The sequence below is a fragment of the Scyliorhinus torazame genome, chromosome 22, assembly GCF_047496885.1.
Source record: "Scyliorhinus torazame isolate Kashiwa2021f chromosome 22, sScyTor2.1, whole genome shotgun sequence".
Taxonomy (NCBI): domain Eukaryota; kingdom Metazoa; phylum Chordata; class Chondrichthyes; order Carcharhiniformes; family Scyliorhinidae; genus Scyliorhinus; species Scyliorhinus torazame.
In genome coordinates this window covers 27,097,311-27,111,772 of record NC_092728.1, presented here as the reverse complement: position 1 = coordinate 27,111,772, position 14,462 = coordinate 27,097,311, and the positions used below count along the sequence as shown (strand labels likewise).

Genomic DNA, 14,462 nt, shown 5'->3' with positions numbered 1-14,462 from the left:
AGTTCTTTTGAACTAATTTTTGGTCATGAGGTAAGAAGACCACTTAAATTGATTGAGGAAAAATTGGTGGGTGAGAAATCGGAAATTACACTATTGGATTACGTGTCAAATTTTAGGGAACGATTAAATAGAGCAGGTGAATTGGCAAGACAACATTTGAAAGTTGTACAAAATGTGATGAAACGGGTAGCGGACAAGAAATCCAAAGTTCTTAGTTTTGCCAGTGGGGATAAAGTTTTAGTATTGTTACCAGTGGTAGGGGAGCCTTTAAAAGCTAGATTTTGTGGACCTTATCAGATTGAAAGGAAATTAAGTGAGGTGAATTATGTGGTAAAAACTCCAGATAGAAGGAAGACTCACCGAGTGTGTCATGTGAATATGCTTAAAAGGTACTTTGAAAGGGAAGGAGAGAAAAAGGAGGTTTTAATGATTCTAACTCAAAGTGACGAACCAAATCCAGATGACTGTGAATTTGACATGCCTCAAATTAAATTGGAAAATGAGGATGTTCTTAAAAATTGGGATGAATTGTTAAGTTACCTTCCAGAGCAAAAACAAATTTCATAGATTATCATAGAATTTACTGTGCAGAAGGAGGCCATTCGGCCTATCGAGTCTGCACCGGCTCTTGGAAAGAGCACCCTACCCAAGGTCAACACTTCCACCCTATCCCCATAACCCAGTAACCCCACTCAACACTAAGGGCAACTTTAGACACTAAGGGCAATTTATCATGGCCAATCCACCTAACCTGCACATCTTTGGACTGTGGGAGGAAACCGTAGCACCCGGAGGAAACCCACGCACACATGGGGAGGATGTGCAGACTCGCACAGACAGTGACCCAAGCCGGAATCGAACCTGGGACCCTGGAGCTGTGAAGCAATTGTGCTATCCACAATGCTACCGTGCTTACCTGAAAGAGTTATTGATATCACATGGGCAAGTTTGTAGAGATAAATTGGGAAGTACTAAAATGGCTATACATGATGTAGATGTGGGAAATGTTGTTCCTATCAAACAACATCTATATAGACTTAATCCTTTAAAATTGGCACAGGTTAACAGAGAGATTGAGAGTATGCTTACAAATGGCATAATTGAAGTGGATTGCAGCTAATGGAGCTCACCCATAGTGATGGTACCTAAACCAGAAGGTACCCAACGGTTGTGTGTGGACTATAGAAAGGTGAATGCAGTTACAAGAACGGACTCTTATCCTGTCCCACGTTTGAAGGATTGCATGGAGAAAGTGGGACAATCTGCTTTTATTTCCAACTTCCAGACATGGAAAGAACATTTAAAACATCGTATGGAGTTCTTCGGTCAACTTCAGGAGGCGGGTTTGGTGATGAACCTAGCCGAAAGTGAATTTGGAGAAGCCTGAATCACTTTCCTTGAGGAGTTTCTGATACCCTCAAGACAAAGGGAAATAATGCAATTTCTTAGCATGAGTGGATTTGATTGTGCAAAAACAGTTGTGCAAAGGTTTTGTGGCGTGATTAGTCCACTGATGGAATTTCTGAAGAAACGTAAAAAAATTCAATGGACAGCGGACTTTCAACAGGCATGTGACTGCCTGAAAGCTGTGATCACCAATGTTCCTGTATTGGAGAATTGCAAGGGACTCTGTGGTCAGATTGAACAAACGTATCTGATTCTAAAGAGAAATGCCGAGGAGTAGAGGGATGGATGGATCGTGCAGAGACCTTTGTTCAAAGAGACTATCAATCGAGAAGGATTTCGGTTGGAGGAAGAAGAACAAAGAAAAATGGACTATATTATTATACCTGTTTGCATGTGTTGTTTTTTTTTAAAAAACGAAAAGGTATATTTACTGTGTACATTTCTTAGTGGATGGTGCAAAAGTGAAAAATGAAATCATCTTGAAGTTGATGGTTTATTTTGTTTCTTGGCGGGAGACGTCATGTGAGAGTACCTTTAAGACATGGATGTTTAAGCAATGTACCTTGAGAAAACAGTGATGTCAGAGAGTGAGTGGAGCTGAGGTCAGGTCAGCCATTTTGCAGTTTCGTTTTGCAGTTTGAAAGAGCTTTGGAGTGTCTGTGTTTTGCAGTGAGCTGGATCTCTGCCATGAAAGACTATCACTGGATTATTTCGGTGATTTAAACTCATAATAGTAAAGCCTTTAACCTGATGTGATTCTGTTTAAAGGTGTTAAGTCTCTTGGAAGTTTGAAGGAACATTGAGGAATTATTTACTGTTGCAATATTTTCTGAGTTATCTTTGAACTAAGTGGTGTTAAGAGATCCAATGTTTTATTTAAGATGTCAAGTTGAGTTCATGGAATAAATAGTGTTTTGTGTTTAAAAGCCCACGTGTCTATAATTGTAATCCCACACCTAGGGAACAAAAAAATGTGCTAGGAAAAGCAACAAATACATTAAAGGGAGAGGTTGGTTGAAGTCCACATATTTTGGGTTTCTGAAAATGCCTCACTTTTTAAGAACTCAGCAACCAACTTAAATGAGTATGCCACCACCGTCACAGACTTCATCAGCAAATGTGTGGACGACTGCATGCCAAAGAAAGCAGTACGCACGTTCCCCAACCGGAAACCATGGCTCAATCGCGCGATTGACTCCCTACTGAAGGACAGATCTGAGGCGTTCAAGGCAGACGACCCTGACCTATACAAGAAATCAAGGTACGACCTTCGCAAAGCCATTAGAGATGCCAAGAGAGAATATCAAACCAAGCTAGAGTCACAGACAGACTCTCGGCGGTTGTGGCAAGGACTAAACAACATAACGGGCGACAAAGCGAAGTCGAACAGTATCTCTGGCAGCAGCGCACCCCTCCCCGATGACTCAATGCATTCTATGCTCGGTTCGAGCAGGTAACCAACAATCCGCTGTTGAGTGCCCCAGCAGCCCATAATTCACCCATACCCACCATCACAGCTTCCGAAGTCAGATTGGCCTTCCTGAAAGTGAACCCTTGGAAGGCGACGGGCCCGGACGGGATCCCTGTCGTGCACTCGAGCCTGCGCGGACCAGCTGGCAGAGGTATTCGCGGACATCTTTAACCTGTCCCTACTCCACTCCGAGGTCCCCACCTGCTTCAAGAAGACCACCATCATACCGGTACCAAAGAAGAACCAGGCAACGTGCCTCAATGACTACCGTCCAGTGGCCCTGACTTCAGTCGTAATGAAGTGCTTCGAGAGGTTGATCATGAAGCGCACCACCTCCATACTCCCAGAACGCCTTGATCCACTGCAATTCGCATACCGCTGCAACCGGTCCACATCAGACGCCATTTCCCTGGCTCTACACTCATCCCTAGAGCATCTCGAAAACAAGGACTCCTACATCAGACTCTTATTTATTGACTACAGCTCCGCCTTCAACAACATAACCCCAGCCAAGCTCATATCAAAGCTCCAAAACCTAGGACTTGGCTCTCCACTCTGCAACTGGATCCTCGATTTTCTGACCAACAGACCACAATCAGTAAGAATGAACAACAACACCTCCTCCACAATAGTCCTCAACACCGGGGCCCCGCAAGGCTGCGTACTTAGCCCCCTACTCTACTCCCTGTTCATACACGACTGCGTGGCAAAACTTGGTCCCAACTCCATCTACAAGTTTGCTGACGACCATAGTGGGCCGGGATCTCGAATAACGACGAGTCAGAATACAGCCGGGAGATAGAGAACCCTACTGGAGTGGTGTAGTGACAACAATCTCTCCCTCAATGCCAGCAAAACTAAAGAGCTGGTAATTGACTTCAGGAAGCAAAGTACTGTACACACCCCTGTCAGCATCAACGGGGCCGAGGTGGAGATGGTTAGCAGTTTCAAATCCTAGGGGTGCACATCTCCAAAAATCTGTCCTGGTCCACCCACGTCGACGCTACCACCAAGAAAGCACAACAGCGCCTATACTTCCTCAGGAAACTAAGGAAATTCGGCATGTCCACATTAACCCTTACCAACTTTTACAGATGCACCATAGAAAGCATCCTATCGGGCTGCATCACAGCCTGGTATGGCACCTGCTCGGCCCAGGACCGCAAGAAACTTCAGAGTGTTGTGAACACTGCTCAGTCCATCACACGAACCTGCCTCCCATCCATTGACTCCATCTACACCTCCCGCTGCCTGGGGAAAGCGGGCAGCATAATCAAAGATCCCTCCCACCCGGCTTACTCACTCTTCCAACTTCTTCAACGGGCAGGAGATATAGAAGTCTGAGAACACGCACGAACAGACTCAAAAACAGCTTCTTCCCCACTGTCACCAGACTAAGTGACCCTCTGATGGACTGACCTCATTAACACTACACCCTGTATGCTTCATCCGATGCCAGTGCTTATGTAGTTACATTGTATATGTTGTGTTGCCCTATTATGTATTTTATTTTATTTCCTTTTCTTCCCATGTATTTAATGATCTGTTGAGCTGCTCGCAAGAAAAATACTTTTCACTGTACCGCGGTACACGTGACAATAACAAATCCAATCCAATCACCCATAACAATATATACACACACACAGAAACATATGTACACAGACAGACACAGTGAGTATGACACAGTGATCATATACACAGACCACACAGTGATATATATACACACTCACACACTCACACATTCATACAGTGATAGATATATATATATGTATATACAGATATTGTCTGGCATCTTTGAATCTGTCTATATATGTTTCTGGAACATACCTCTTCATTCACCTGAGGAAGGAGCAGCGCTCCGAAAGCTAGTGACATCGAAACAAACCTGTTGGACTTTAACCTGGTGTTGTAAAACTTCTTGCTGTATATACAGATACACAGTGATATATATACAGATACACACACAGGGATATAGACATATAGATACATGGGTATAGACATATATTCACACAGTGATAGACATACACAGTGATGGGCATACATAGAGCGATATACACACACACACAATGATAAATACACACGGGCACAGTGATATAGACATATACACATGGAGGGATATAGACATATACACATGGAGGGATATAGACATATACACATGGAGGGATATAGACCTATATACACACAGTGATATAGACATATACACACAGTGATATAGACATATATACACAGTGATATAGACATATATACACCAGTGATATCGACATATATACACACAGTGATATAGACATATTACAGTGATATAGACATATATACACACACAGTGAATAGACATATACACAGTGATGTAGACATATACACAAAGTGATACAGACACACACAGACAGACAAAGTGACAGATATTCACACACACGGACATAGTGACATATATATACACACAGACACAGTGACATATATTCACTCACAGTGACATATTAGACACAGTGACATATACGCACCACACGACTCAGTGACGTATATGCACACACAGTCTCAGGTGAAATATATGCACACAGACTCAGTGACATATATGCACACACGCACACTGTCGCAGTGACATATATGCACATGCACAGACTCAGTGACACATATGCGCACACACACACTGTGACATATATGCGCACACACAGTGATAAAGATGCAAACACACAGTCAGTGACATATACACACACAGTGACATATATACACACAGTGACATATATACACACACAGTGATATATATACACACACAATGACATATATACACACAGTGGCATAGACACACACAGTGGCATAGACACACACACAAGTGGCATAGACACACACACAGTGGCATAGACACACTCACACAGTTGACATATATACACATAGTAACACCTACACAGACACAGTAACACAAACACACACGCATACACAGTGCCATATATACACACACAGACACAGTGACATATATGTGCACCACACACAGACAGTGACAGTTATACACAGTGACATTTATACACACATACACATAGTGACATGTACACACAGTGACATGTACACACACACACACACAGACAGTGACAGTTATACACACACATAGACAGTGACATATACACACACACAGACAGTGACTGTTATACACACGCAGACAGTGACATTTATACACACACAGACAGTGACATTTATACACACACACCAGTGACATGTACACACAGACACAGTGGCATATATACACAGTGATATATATATATAGTTATATATTGATATATATGATATATACAGTGATATACACACACAGACACTGATTTATATATATATATATATAGTTATAGAGACACGCAGTGATTATATATACACAGTGATATATATGCACATTCAAGTGATAAAGACAATACAGTGATATAGACACACATTGATATACACACACACATATGTATGTACACACAGAGACACAGTGCGCACACACACACACCACACACACACTGATATATATACACACACAGACACAGTGATATGTACACACACACACAGTGATACATCTACACACACCCACACAATGATATATACATATACACCCCAAAGTGATATATACACACATACGCACACACCCAGTTATATATACACACACACCCTCACATATATAGACATATACACACAGTGATATAGACATAAACACAGTGATACAGGCACACGCACACACACACAAAGTGATATGGATATATATACCCAGAGATATCTCGTGATATAGGCATATACACCCAGAGATGTACAGTGATGTAGATATAAACACATACACAGTGATATAGACCATATACACACACACACACACACACACACACAGTGAAATGAAAATCGCTTGTCACACGTAGGCTTCAATGAAGTTACTGTGAAAAGCCCCTAGTCGCCACTTTCCGGCGCATGTTCGGGGATATAGACATAGACACATACACAGTGATATAGACATATACACATACACAGTGATATAGACATATACACACACACAGCGATACAGACATATACACACACAGTGATAAAGACATGTACACCCAGAGATGTAGTGATATAAGATATGCACCCAGTGATAGGGACATGTATATACACATACAGTGATTATGGACATACGCACACAGTGATATAGACATATACACACAGTGATGCAGACACACATACAGACAAAGTGACATATATCCACACACAGTCTCAGTGACATATATGCGCACACACACAGACTCAATGACATATATGCGCACACACAGACTCAATGACATATATGCGCACACACAGACTCAATGACATATATGTGCACACACACAGACTCAGTGACATATATGCACACACACAGACTCAGTGACATATATGCGCACACAGACTCAGTGACATATATGCGCACACACACACAGTCTCAGTGACATATATGCACACACACACACAGTCTCAGTGACATATATGCACTCACACACACACACAGCCTCAGTGACATATATGCACACGCACAGACTGTGACATATATGCGCACACGCACAGACTCAGTGACATATATGCGCACACGCACAGATTCAGTGACTATATGCGCACACGCACAGACTCAGTGACATATATGCACACACACCACACACATACACACAGTCTGTGACATATATGCGCACACGCACAGACTGTGACATATATGCGGCACACACACAGACTTCTGACATATATGCGCACACACACAGACTCAGTGACATATATGCACACACACACACAGTCTCAGTGACATATATGCACACACACAGTGATAAAGATGCAAACACACAGTGTGACATATACACACAGTGACATATATACACAGACACACTGACATATATTCACTCACAGTGACATATATAGACACAGGGACATATACGCACACGACTCAGTGACGTATATGCACACACACACACACAGTCTCAGTGAAATATATGCACACAGGGACTCAGTGACATATATGCGCACACGCACAGACTGTGACATATATGCGCACACACACACACACACTGTGACATATATGCACACACGCACACTGTCTCAGTGACATATGCACACCCACAGACTCAGTGACATATATGCGCACACGCACAGACTGTGACATATATGTGCACACGCACAGACTGTGACATATATGCACACACGCACACTGTCTGTGACATATATGCACACCCACAGACTCAGTGACATATATGCGCACACACACAGTGACATATATACACACAGTGACATGTATACACAGAGTGATATATACACACAGTGATAAAGACACACAGTGATAAAGACACACAGTGACATATATAGACACACACAGACAATGACATATATACACACAAAGGCAGACAGTGACATGAAAAAATGAAATGAAAATCGCTTGTCACGAGTAGGCTTTGATGAAGTTCCTGTGAAAAGCCCCTAGTCGCCACATTCCGGCGCCAGTTCGGGGAGGCTGGTACGGGAATGCTCACACAGACACAGTGACATATATACACACACACACACACAGAGACATTTATACACACACAGTGACATGTACACACACACACACAGGCACAGTGACATATATACACACACACACACACACAGAGACAGTGAGTTATACACACACAGACTGTGACATTTATACACACATAGACAGTGACATTTATACACGGTGACATGTACACACACGGTGACATGTACACACACGGTGACATGTACACACACACACACAGTGACATGTACACACACAGGCACAGTGACATATACACACACAGGCACAGTGACATATACACACACACACAGAGACAGTGAGTTATACACACACATAGACAGTGACATTTATACACACATAGACAGTGACATTTATACACACATAGACAGTGACATACACACACACAGTGACATGTACACACACACAGTGACATGTACACACAGTGACATGTACACACACAGTGACATGTACACACAGTGACATGTACACACAGTGACATGTACACACAGGGTGACATGTACACACACGTACACAGTGACATGTAAATACACAGTGACATGTATACACACACATAGACAGTGACATATACACACACACAGACAGTGACAGTTATACACAGTGACATTTATACACACACACAGTGACATGTATACACACACAGACAGTGACATATACACACACGCAGACAGTGACATTTATACACACACACAGACAGTGACATTTATACACACACACACGTGACATTTATACACACACACACACACACAGTGACATGTACACAGTGACATGTACACACACACACACACACATACACACACACACACAGGCATATATACACACACACAGACAGTGATATATATATATATATATACAGTGATATATAATATATATATATATAGTGATATATACAGTGATATACACACACAAACACGGATATATATATATATATAGTTATATAGACACACAGTGATTATATATAGTGATATATATGCACATACAAGTGATAAAGACATATACAGTGATATATACGCAGTGATATATACACACACACAGTGATATACACACACAGACACAGTGATATGTACACACACACACACAGTGATACATCTACACACACCCACACAATGATATATACACATACACCCAAAGTGATATATACACACATACGCACACACCCAGTTATATATACACACACACCCTCACATATATAGACATATTCACACAGTGATATAGACATAAACACAGTGATACAGACACACACACAAAGTGATATGGATATATATACCCAGAGATATATAGTGATATGGGCATATACACCCAGAGATGTACAGTGATGTAGATATAGACACATACACAGTGATATAGACATATATACACACACACACACACACACACACACACATAGTGAAATGAAAATCGCTTGTCACAAGTAGGCTTCAATGAAGTTACTGTGAAAAGCCCCTAGTCGCCACTTTCCGGCGCCTGTTCGGGGATATAGACATAGACACACACACAGCGATACAGACATAGACACACACAGCGATACATACATGTACACCCAGAGATGTAGTGATATAGATATATGCACCCAGTGATATGGACATGTATATACACACACAGTGATATAGACATATACACAAAGTGATATAGACATATACACAAAGTGATGCAGACACACATACAAAGTGACATATATCCACACAGTGACATATATATACACACACACACGGACAGTGACATATATGCGCGCACACACCATCTCAGCGACATATATGCACACACAGTCTCAGTGTCATATATGCACAGTCTCAGTGACATATATGCGCACACACAGACTCAGTGACATATATGTGCACACACACACAGACTCAGTGACATATATGTGCACACACAGACTGTGACATATATGCGCACACACACACAGACTCAGTGACATATATGCGCACACACAGACTCAGTGACATATATACACAGACAGTGACAGTTCTACACACACACAGTGATAAAGACATATACAGTGATAAAGATGCAAACACAGTCAGTGACATTTACACACACAGACATATATACACACAGACACAGTGACATGTATACACACACACACACAGAGTGACATATATACACACAGTGACATATATGCACACACATAGACAGTGACATATATACACACACACACAGACAGTGACATATATACACACACACACAGGCACAGTGACATACATACACACAGCCACAGTGACATATATACACACACACAGCAAGTGATATATACATACACACGCACACAGTGTAATATATACACACAGTGATATGTACACACACAGTGATACATCTACACACACCCACACAATGATTATATACACCCAAAGCGATATATACACATATGCACACACACACCCTCACATATATAGACATATACACAGTGATATAGACATATACAAAGTGATATTGACATATACACACACAGTGATATTGACATATACACAGTGATATAGACATATACACACACAGTGATATAGACATATACACACACAGTGATATAGACATATACACACAGTGATATAGACATATACACACACAGTGATATAGACATATACACACACACAGTGATATAGACATATACACACACACAGTGATATAGACATATACACATAGTCATATAGATATATAGTCACACAGTGATATAGACATATAGACACACAGTGATATACATACACAGTGATATAGACATATACAAAGTGATATTGACATATACACACACACAGTGATATACATACACAGTGATATTGACATATACACAGTGATATAGACATATAGAAACACACAGTGATATAGACATATAGACACACACAGTGTTATGGGCCTGAGTTTGGAGAACCCCAAAGTGCATCATGGAGTTCACCTGACCCAAAACTTTTAATAGATAGTGGTATGGGGAGCACATGGCCCACTCTACAGGTGTGGTACAGCAGAAATGGAAAAGTATTTTTTAAAACAGAACAATGTTTATTCTATGAACTCAAGTTAACCTTTTTAAAACATAGTGAATATCTTAGCAACCATCATTTCAAATTTAACTCCCAAAGCTTACAACACTAAGTAATCCTTAATAACTTCCCAAACATCCAGAAGACAGAAGAAACACCTTTTAACAGAGGCACATTAGGCTTACATTCACTACTGAGAACATTTATAATTCCGAATTCACCAAATGATCAAGAGACAGTCTTTTCATGGCAGAGAGATCAACAGTACACCTGCTCTGTCTGGCTTCAGCTCCAATACCGAAAACTTAACTAAAACACACCCTGCAGCAAACAGCCTAAAACGAAAGTAAAAAGATGACAGACAGCCCAGCTCGACCCACACTCTTGACTTCACTGCAGTAATATGGGCAAACATTTATTAAAGTGACATTCTCATGACAACAGTGATATAGACATATACAGTGATATAGACCTATGCAGTGATATAGACATATATACACACACAGACAGTGATATAGACATATATACACACAGACAGTGATATAGACATATACACAGACAGTGATATAGCCATATACAGAGACAGTGATATAGCCATATACACAGTGATATAGCCATATACAGAGACAGTGATATAGCCATATACAGTGATATAGACACATACACACACAGTGAATATAGACATATACACAGAGTGATATAGACATATATACACACAGACAGTGATATAGACATATATACACACAGACAGTGATATAGCCATATATACACACAGACAGTGATATAGCCATATACAGAGACAGTGATATAGCCATATACAGAGACAGTGATATAGCCATATACAGAGACGGTGATATAGCCATATACAGAGACGGTGATATAGCCATATACAGAGACGGTGATATAGCCATATACAGAGATGGTGATATAGCCATATACAGAGACAGTGATATAGCCATATACACAGACAGTGATATAGCCATATACACAGACAGTGATATAGCTATATACACAGACAGTGAGATAGACATATACACAGACAGCGATATAGACATATACACAGTGATATAGACATATACACAGACAGTGATGTAGACATATACACAGACAGTGATGTAGACATATACACAGACAGTGATGTAGACATATACACAGACAGTGATGTAGACATATACACAGACAGTGATGTAGACATATACATAGACAGTGATGTAGACATATACACAGACAGTGATGTAGACATATACACAGACAGTGATGTAGACATATACACAGACAGTGATGTAGACATATACACAGACAGTGATGTAGACATATACACAGACAGTGATGTAGACATATACACAGACAGTGATGTAGACATATACACAGACAGTGATGTAGACATATACACAGACAGTGATGTAGACATATACACAGACAGTGATGTAGACATATACACATACAGTGATGTAGACATATACACAGACAGTGATGTAGACATATACACAGACAGTGATGTAGACATATACACAGACAGTGATGTAGACATATACACAGACAGTGATGTAGACAGATACAGACAGTGATATAGACATATACACAGACAGTGATATAGACATATACACAGACAGTGATGTAGACATATACACAGTGATATAGACATATACACAGACATTGATATAGACATATACACAGACAGTGATGTAGACATATACACAGACAGTGATGTAGACATATACACAGTGATATAGACATATACACAGACATTGATATAGACATATACACAGACAGTGATGTAGACATATACACAGACAGTGATGTAGACATATACACAGTGATATAGACATATACACAGACATTGATATAGACATATACACAGACAGTGATGTAGACATATACACAGACAGTGATATAGACATATACACAGACAGTGATGTAGACATATACACAGACAGTGATATAGACATATACACAGACAGTGATATAGACATATACACAGACAGTGATGTAGACATATACACAGACAGTGATATAGACATATACACAGACAGTGATGTAGACATATACACAGTGATGTAGACATATACACAGACAGTGATGTAGACATATACACAGTGATATAGACATATACACAGACAGTGATGTAGACATATACACAGACAGTGATGTAGACATATACACAGACAGTGATGTAGACATATACACAGACAGTGATATAGACATATACACAGACAGTGATATAGACATATACACAGACAGTGATGTAGACATATACACAGACAGTGATATAGACATATACACAGACAGTGATGTAGACATATACACAGACAGTGATGTAGACATATACACAGACAGTGATGTAGACATATACACAGACAGTGATGTAGACATATACACAGACAGTGATGTAGACATATACACAGACAGTGATGTAGACATATACACAGACAGTGATGTAGACATATACACAGACAGTGATGTAGACATATACACAGACAGTGATGTAGACATATACACAGACAGTGATATAGACATATACACAGACAGTGATATAGCCATATACACAGACAGTGATGTAGACATATACACAGACAGTGATATAGACATATACACAGACAGTGATATAGACATATACACAGACAGTGATATAGCCATATACACAGACAGTGATGTAGACATATACACAGACAGTGATATAGACATATACACAGACAGTGATATAGACATATACACAGACAGTGATATAGCCATATACACAGACAGTGATGTAGACATATACACAGACAGTGATGTAGACATATACACAGACAGTGATGTAGACATATACACAGACAGTGATATAGACATATACACAGACAGTGATATAGACATATACACAGACAGTGATGTAGACATATACACAGACAGTGATGTAGACATATACACAGACAGTGATGTAGACATATACACAGACAGTGATGTAGACATATACACAGACAGTGATGTAGACATATACACAGACAGTGATGTAGACATATACACAGACAGTGATATAGACATATACACAGACAGTGATGTAGACATATACACAGACAGTGATGTAGACATATACACAGACAGTGATGTAGACATATACACAGACAGTGATGTAGACATATACACA

General features: G+C 40.3%; 1 protein-coding gene across 2 annotated transcripts in view; it reads right to left on the bottom strand.

Moving 5' to 3' along the window:
* The window catches only part of LOC140398978 (vacuolar fusion protein MON1 homolog B-like), a 79,365-nt gene that overhangs the window by 64,654 nt on the left and 249 nt on the right, over positions 1–14,462 (bottom strand). The window lies entirely within an intron of this gene.